At 41.5% G+C, this 8,967-nt stretch overlaps 1 protein-coding gene across 4 annotated transcripts in view; it reads left to right on the top strand.

Annotated features, from left to right (window-relative positions):
* The window catches only part of Aagab (alpha- and gamma-adaptin binding protein), a 42,848-nt gene that overhangs the window by 26,145 nt on the left and 7,736 nt on the right, over window positions 1-8,967 (top strand). The gene's annotated exons all lie outside the window — the stretch shown is intronic.

The following is an 8,967-nucleotide window of genomic DNA, read 5'->3' on the forward strand; positions in this document are numbered from 1 at the left end:
GATAAAAAGCTTCTGGATAGCCAATGTAATAAATACTGATGAAGTACTTGTGAGTGACATGAGAGAGTTGTTTATTTTTAATAATTTTACTTGTAATCACAACAGATTATTATTTAGAGTTACAATTTCTTTAACATAGTAGCTACTGAGTTAATGCCTCCTTTTTACTTAATATATTCAAGAACAAAGAGGTTAAAATTATAGTACAACAATTTAACAGTTAGCAATGATGTGTAGGCAAATTACAATAGTCATAATTAACAAGGGGATACATTCTGGAAAGTGCATCATTACATGATTTCGATCTTTTGTAGACATCATAACTTGATTGATCCATTGATTGATCCATCTCTTGATGAGTCAGGATACAGTAAGTACATGGTGTGTCACTGCCAGAGTAACATGGGCAATGAAAATAGTAAACTTGAATATGTAAGGAAAAGTATATCTTAAAATGACAGTATAGTGAATGCATAAACATAGTTACTTATCATTTTCCTTTTTTTTTTTGGGTCCAGTCCTGGAGCCTGAACTCTGAGCCTGGGCACTATCCCTCAGCTCTTCAGCTCAAGGCTAGTGCTCTACCACTTGAGCCACAGCACCACTTCTGGCTTTTTTTCTTTTTGCTTATGTGGTGCTGAGGAATCAAACCCAGGGCCTCATGCATGCAAGGCAAGCGCTCTACCACTGAGCCACCTTCCCAGCCCCTTACTTATCATTTTCAAGTATTGTGTGCTGTAACTAATGGCGTGTAGTGTCATCTGACTGGGTCTCAGTGCAGTAGGTTTGTTTATACCAACATGACTACAAACATATACACAGTGCATTGTGGTAAGACCCTACTAGGTAATAAGAACTTGATAATAATCTTTTGGGACCACTGTCATATATACTACCAATAGTTGACCAGAACAACCACTGGTATCTGTACTAGAAAGATTCATAGATCTTCTTGCTACACATAAGTTCTGTATTAACTTACAGCTTAGTCTTATTTCATAAGGATACACTCTTTTCTCATATGTGTATATATGCCTGTACTAGGGCTTGAACTTAGGGCCTGAGCTTTTTCACTAAGGCTGGTGCTCTACCACTTGTGCCACAACTTCATTAATGATTTTTTTTTAATTTGTTTGATGATTAATTAGAGAAAACAGTTTCACAGGCTGAGTCCTCCCTGGGCTGGCTTCAAACCACAATCCTCAGACTTCTGAGTAGCAGGATGAGAGGTGCAAGCCACCAACATCTGGCCAAACATACATTCTTAAGAAGTTCATATTACTCCTGAAGCGACAAAATATATAATTTGGGAAGGGGAGGGGGAAAAATTCTTACTCTCTGTGTGTATAAAGTGTAGCTATACATATAACATATACTTATTTACACAGAATATCTATTTGTATAGTAATATTTCAGTGGAGAGTTAAAACACATTTGGAAGGAAAGAATATCTAAAATATACCTGGGGGTGTGCCATAAGGAAAGCTGAGGGATCTGGTGGTATGTTTCCAGCTCTGTCCTGGTTACTACTGCATTTATTGTGAAGGTCAAACTTTGAGGGCGATCGGAATTTCCATTAAGACCTGACCTCAAGTAGTCTAGAAAACATGGTTAGAACTGCCTTATGGTTGAGTGACACTTTTAGCCATATCAGTTTACTTTCAGTACCACGCTGTTTGTACTAATGTCCCATTATTTTCATTCTCAGGACAGGAGAAACTGTGGGTCTGTATTCTATGCGGAATGTGACAAATTTTGAGTTTGTTCTTCCTTGCACCCCTTTCTAGTCTTCAGGGAGATTCTTTTACCTTCCATTTTGTCACAGCCAAAGTCCTGTTGCAAAGTGTTTTGCTCTCATGGGATGATCTAGTGGTCATGCTCAAAGCAGTGCCTAGACCTTGTAAAGCTCTTGTAAACAACTTTGCTTTTAAGGGCAAAGAGGAGGAGACTGTTGGTAGAAGCAGCTTGATCTGTCATGGGCCTTTTGTTTGTTTTGCTTATTTGGAATGAGTATGTCAGTGTTTTACGTAGGAAAGTATATTATGTACACTGTCCTTGGTCAGTAAAAGGTCAGCTGAATGTTACCTAGGCTGGCGTTCCTAAGCACTGACAAGTGCTGTGCTGGACTTGGTCTGTACTGGTAGTCTTGGGTACTGGGTAGGGAGGGGGTGATCTTTTACCAAGTGCCATCCTAGAACTTGAAGGGCAAGGAGGGAAAATTCTATGATCTTTTGCTTTCTAATCAGTAAGGGGGATTAGACAACAGATTTATGAAGTTGTGACTTCTCTCCCTCCTCCAGTGTTATACTGCTTACAATATTGGTAAGCAATATTGTGCAGATAGAATTTCCAAAGGCCTGAGGACTTATTTTGTGCTTATCTGTTGCTATTATTTTAGCCCTCGTAATTCAAGAGGTGAAGATTGGGGAAATTTCAGTAGTACAAACAATTCCTTCATCTATCAATTTTTTTGGGGGGGGGTCAGTTGTGGGTCCTGAACTCTGGGCCTGGGCGCTGTCCCTCAGCTCTTCAGCTCAAGGCTAGCGCTCTACCACTTGAGTGTCAGCCCCACTTCCGGCTTTTTCTGCTTATGTGGTGCTGAGGAATCGAACCCAGGGCCTCATACATGCAAGTCAAGCACCCTACCACTGAGCCACCTTCCCAGCCCCATCTATCAATTTTTTTATGTTCCCATTGTAAATGTAGAGAACTGACCATCTATGCATTATTGCATAAAATAAAATAATCAAATGACTGGGGATGTAGCTCAAGTAATAAGTATTTGCCCATCATGCACTGGGCCCTGGATTTAGTACCTAGTACTGAAAGAAAATAAGTAAATAAAAACCAGAATGTGAATACTGAAAAGGTCTAACAGAGATTTTGGGCATGTAGTCATAGAAATTCTTTAACATTTTAGATGCTTATAGTTGTAAGGTAAAAACTTACCTATGGATGTAGCTAGTAGTCGCAGCCTCCCTCTGGTAGTCAGTTAGGTGAGAACCATCCCTCATACCTATAGCATGTGCTGGGAGCTATGGGCACAGAAGAGCAGTGAGCTATATCACCCATATCTCCAAGGATAGACCCAAGACAAGTATTTAGTGTGTTCTCAAAGGGCTTTAAGTAGTAAGGCTATCCAAAGCTAATAGTACTGGGTGAAAGGATTGCAGGCCAAAATCATCTGGAGCAGTTTCCCAGAGTGGGAAGTGGATATTTCTAATACTGACAAGAAGAGAAGATTGAATCTTAAATGTCTTCTTTTTTTTATTGAAAATCTTTCCAAGTATTGAGTGAAAACCTGAGGATAGTAACCAGATTTTTCCTAGTAGTAGGATGATTTTGTCCTCGTGGGGGACAAGAATGCACAGGATTCCCACCTTCCCCTGCCCCTCACCCCACACTACCCAACCCCACTCCAAAGAGTTTCCCAGCCTCAGGTGTCATTGGGCTGAGATTGAGAAGCTATGGTCTACATAGAGTTTTAAGTGACCATTGCCTCCAGGAGTTCTAGGGCTGGTGGCTGCATCAGTTAGTGGATGACAGTGAAGTGGCCTATGATTTATTCAGTCCTGAGTAAAAATCAGCTGTAGGGTCTTGTACATGTCTCCTGCAGGTATGCCTTCCAGAGCACTTTATTTCACATAACATCTTTCCTGTAATATGCTGAATAAATAGGTTCATTTATTCCTTCCTTGTCTAGTATTTTGTGTCATTAATAAAACCATATATGTTTGAGCCAATTTCAGCAGCTGCCTAATAAAGGAATCAGTCCTTTATAATAGAGATGACATTTCTATGACCTCAATCTTGGGAACAGCAACAGAAATCTAGCAAAGAAAAGATTTACGTGATTCTTTTCTCTGAGGAGAAAGGTGCATATTGGGCAGAATTCTTTTAAAATATTGAATCAAGTAACATTTTCTTTAAAGCTTTAGTATATAAAATACCATCCAAGTCTTTTGAGCAACATTCATGTGTAAGCAGTCTGCTTTGGATAAACAAAAATCAATTCTTTTCCCAATTGTATTATGTAAGTGTTGCTAACTTCCCTAAAATACAAGCAGTAGAACATAATGAACTCTTTTATTAGTTTACTGAATCCTCCATTGTTTATCAGAAAACACCAAGCACAAATCTTTCCAGCTTATTAGAATTAGCCCAATACCTGACTGCAAATTCATAATCCATTTGCGACCTTTTAAAGTTCTGAATTTAAAGTTCTTATTTTTTAGCTCTATTAAGTAACTGAAAAAAATTAAGTCCAACTAATTCTGAGGTATTGTTAAGAGAGGTTATAGAATGCTTCTTTCTAAAGCCATAAATTTCTAACATAGAAGGTACTTTACAGCATGTTTAAATAGCTAACTCGTTTTAGAGATCAGAAAGTACAGTAATGATCAATTGATTTTTCTAAGATCATACAGGTAAGTAGAGCCATGAAAGAAATGTATTAATCCAATTCTCTTCTGTCTGCCTTTTCATAATGCAGTTGCAATGGGGGCATTGAATATTTCTGCTGTTTTTCTTATTTTGGTAAAATATGCATAACACAAAATGTTGTGCCAAAATATGCATAACACAAAATGTTGTGCCAGTTTTGGGGCTTGAACTCAGGGTCTGGGCACTGTCCCTGAGGTTCTTTTGCTCAAGGCCAGCACTCTACCACTTGAGCCACACTGCCACTTCCAGTTTTTTTCTGTTTATGTGGTACTGAGGAATTGAACTCAGGGCTTCATACATGCTAGGCAAGCACTCTACCACTAAGCCATATTCCCACCCCAAAATAATTTTTAAAAAAATCTGAGTAGATGGATAACATGGACATGTAATAAAAATCGTAAGGCACACAGTTTAACAGTGTATATAGTGCCAATCCTAGCTCCCACTTCTTTTTTTTTTTTGGTCCGGTCATGGGGCCTGAACGCTGGGCCTGGGCGCTGTCCCTCAGCTCTTCAGCTCAAGGCTTGCGCTCTACCACTTGAGCCACAGCGCCACTTCTGGCTTTTTTCTTTTTGCTTATGTGGTGCTGAGGAATCGAACCCAGGACCTCATGCATGCAAGGCAAGCGCTCTACCACTGAGCCACCTTCCCAGCCCCCTAGCTCCCACTTCTAACTCCTGACTATCACAGCCCCCTTCATGCAGGTAGCCACTTTAAAGGAAGAGGCATCTTAGCTGGGTGCAGAGGCTCACACCTAAAATCTCAGCTTCTTAGAAGGCAGATGTGGGAGAGAGGATCTGAGCTCAAAGCCAGCCCCAGCAAGAAGTTAGTAAGACCAAGACCTCAGTCTTAGTCAATAAGCCAGGTACAGTGGCGTGTACCTGTAATCCCAGCTATTGGGGGAAGCCATAGGTAGGAGCATCAGTGTCTAAAGCTAGCTTTAGGCAAAAGATGCAAAATCCTACCTGAAAAATAACTTAGGCAAAAAAGAGCTGGAGGCATGGCTCAACTGGTAGAGCATTTGCCTAGCAAGCATGAGGCCCTGAGTTCAAAGTCCAATCTGCTTTAAAACAAACAATAATTGGATACCAATTATACTTATGCCTGTAATCCTAGCTACTCAGGTGGCTGAGATCTGATGATGACAGTATAAAGCCAGCCAGGGCAGTATCGCTTATGAGACTCTTTTTTTTGTTTTTGGGTCCGGTCGTGGGGCCTGAACTCTGGGCCTGGGCGCTGTCCCTCAGCTCTTCAGCTCAAGGCTAGCACTCTACCACTTGAGCCACACGTGCCACTTCTGGCTTTTTTCTTTTTGCTTATGTGGTGCTGAGGAATCGAACCCAGGGCCTCAGGCATGCAAGGCAAGTACTCTACCACTGAGCCACCTTCCCAGCCCCTTATGAGACTCTTTATCTCCAGTTAACCACCAAAAAGAGCTAAAGTGTAGCTGTGGCTCATGTAATACAGTGCTAGCCTTGAGAAAAAAAAAAAAAAAAAACTGAAATAATACCTAGGCCCTGAGTTCAAGCCCTAGTATTGGCACCACCAAACAAACAACAGAATGAAGCATTTAAAATAGACTGTTTTGGTCTAATAAAGCATACAAGTAACATTGAATTACATTATTCTTGAGTTGCTATACTAGGAAATGCCCAAGAGAGAGAGAAGAAGAAGAAAAAGCTGAGGATTTGGAACACAGATTTAGGAATTGAACTTGAAGAAGACAAAGGTCCAAGTTATCTCCAATAATAGAATCAAGGGCTACTTTATAGCAGTAGTTGATCACACTGATGTTGCCTTTTGTACAAAGAGCTCCTACAAGTGAAATCCCTGTGTTGAGCCTTGCATAGATGCAAACAACTGCTTCTAAACCACATTGACCACAAGGAGGAACAGTGTCATGTTTGAGTAAATATCCTTGGACTCTGAAAGTGTCAGTGCAGGGCACAGCCTAGGTCTGTGTCTCCTAGGCCACCGAGCTTGGGGAGCTTTAGTGCCCTGTGTTTGGCCAAAGCACAGCTAGGTGCAACCACATTGTGGCTTGTCAAAGATTCATGGCATGGAAAGTAGCAGCCCTGGCTAGATAGCTGCATCTTCCCTCCTTGACTCCTTACCTCAGGAGAGAAGTAAAGTTCAGGCTAAAGGCCAGCAGTCCCAGTTTGGGTTTTATCCCTGTTTGAAAGGCTAAGGTTTGTTTTGCCTGAACGAGTGAGTGACAAGAAGACTCACATGCAGGGAAAGAGGATGTAGGAAAGAGATAGATCGGGAAGAGGAGAGAAAGTTGGTTGATTTTGTTTTTGTTTTTGATTTTAGAGTTCTTTGATTTGATTACTGTTAGCCTCTTGGGATCTTGCTTCTGGGTTGTACTGTGATCTGTTTCTCAAACCTCTGATCCTGAGTTTTTCCCTGAGTGCTTGGTGGATGCTGAGGTTCCTTGGCCCCTATCCTAAGATGCTGACTCTCAAGTAGAGTCCTTGAGTACCGGGGTGATTTAGGGAACCACACTGGACCAAGGTTTGATGCTTTCATCAGTCCCAGATATTCTGCTCAGATTTGTTCTCTACTGTGATAGGAGCAGCTGAGAATCCTTTACTGTGGTTGGCTCATTATAACAAGATTAGAGCTTTATTTCATGTAGAATGCATGTTCTTTTTACTGGATAACGATGCCTCGAGTTGACTTTTTAAAATGCTTCTGACTGCATGAGCCTTGAGCTGAATTGCTCAGGGACAGCTCCCAGGCCTAGAGCTCAAGCCCCATGACTGACAAAAAAAAAAGAGAGAGAGGGAGAGAGAGAGATCTTTCATGCTATTGTTTCTAACATATTTATAAGATTATGTCTTTGTTGCTTTGTATGTCCCTCCCCCATGGTATAACCCCTGCTTTCACTATATATGATGTTGGTGTATGTGGAGGGGAAGGGAAAAAACAAATCTTTAAAACAGGGATACAGGAGGACCCATTGCAACAATGAGATGTACAAGTCGTTATGTCAAAAAACGAACTTTACAACTTTGGTGGGGAGGATACAAAGGGATGGGAAGGGGACACAAAGGAGGAGGCTACAATGCTTGATAAGAAATGTGCTCATTATCTTATCCATGTAATTGTAACCCCTCTGTACAATATTTTCACAATAAAAAAATAAACTGTTTCTGACTATTTAAAACACATAGTAACTCATAGTAACTTAAAATATCAATGCTATTGATCTTTGTAAGTAGAACCGCAAAATGCCTCTTCTGTTATTTTATTTATTTATTTATTTTTGTCAGTCGTGGGGCTTGAACTCTGGGCCTGGGTGCTGTCCCTCAGCTCTTCAGCTCAAGACTAGCACTCTACCACCTGAGCCTCAGCCCCACTTCTGGCTTTTTCTGCTTACGTGGTACTGAGGAATCAAACCCAGGGCCTCACGCATGTGAGGCAAGGACTCTACCACTGAGCCACATTCCTAGGCCCCTTTTTCTTCTTTTTGGTGGTACATAGGGATTAACCTCAGAGTCTTAAGGCTAGGCAGGGGATCTATCTTTTGAGCCACACTCCCAGGCATTTTTGCCTTTTTTATTTTTATTTTTAATTTTTTTGGGTCCGGTCATGGGGCCTGAACTCTGGGCCTGGGCGCTGTCCCTCAGCTCTTCAGCTCAAAGCTAGCGCTCTATCACTTGAGTCACAGCGCCACTTCTAGCTTTTTTTCTTTTTGCTTATGTGGTGCTGAGGAATCGAACCCAGGGCCTCGTGCATGCAAGGCAAACGCTCCACCACTGAGCCAGCTTCCCAGCCCCTGCCTTTTTTATTTTTGAGAAACCAGCCTAGACTGTCATCCCCTATGCATACTTTCCATGTAGCTGACAGTTGAGTGAGGAGTTTCGTCTTTGTGCCTGGGATGGCTTTAACCCTCAGTCCTCCCAATCTCTGCCTCCTAAGTAGCTAGGATTACAGATATGAGTGACAAGTGCCTAGCCAGGGTGGCCTCACAACAAGGGTTATTTTTGATCTAGACTAATATTCTGTGACTAAAATATTATTCAGAATTAAGAGAGTATGTATTACTATAACAAATAGAGGAGATAGTCACCTGATAAGGAGGAGAGTTTATTTTGGCTCATTGATTCTGAGGTTTCAGTCCATGGTTGCTCAGCCCTGTTGCTTGGAGCCTGCAGTGCCATAGTATATAATGGTAAGAGACTGCATGGTGGAAATGGCCTCTTCACCTCATGCTGGCTCCAGTCTTAGTAACCCCTTCCAGCATCCCCCACTCCCCAAAAGAACTAATGTCATCTCACTAAACACCACCTCTTAAAAAAGTTCTCTACCTCCTAGAGCCACTGGCTAGAGACCAGTTCTCATGCCCTTAAGGGTGCATTTCAGGTCCAAACAATAATAGTATGATAACCAGAAATAGCTTTTTTTGTAGTTAGCACTTTGTTAATGAGGAGTTAGCCCTTGTTTCATCATCACAGTAAGGTGTGTGTGTGTGTGTGTGTGTGTGTGTGTGTGTGTGTGTGTGTGTGTGTGTGTGTGTGT

Source organism: Dipodomys ordii, unplaced genomic scaffold (assembly GCF_000151885.1).
Source record: "Dipodomys ordii isolate 6190 unplaced genomic scaffold, Dord_2.0 Scaffold11, whole genome shotgun sequence".
Taxonomy (NCBI): domain Eukaryota; kingdom Metazoa; phylum Chordata; class Mammalia; order Rodentia; family Heteromyidae; genus Dipodomys; species Dipodomys ordii.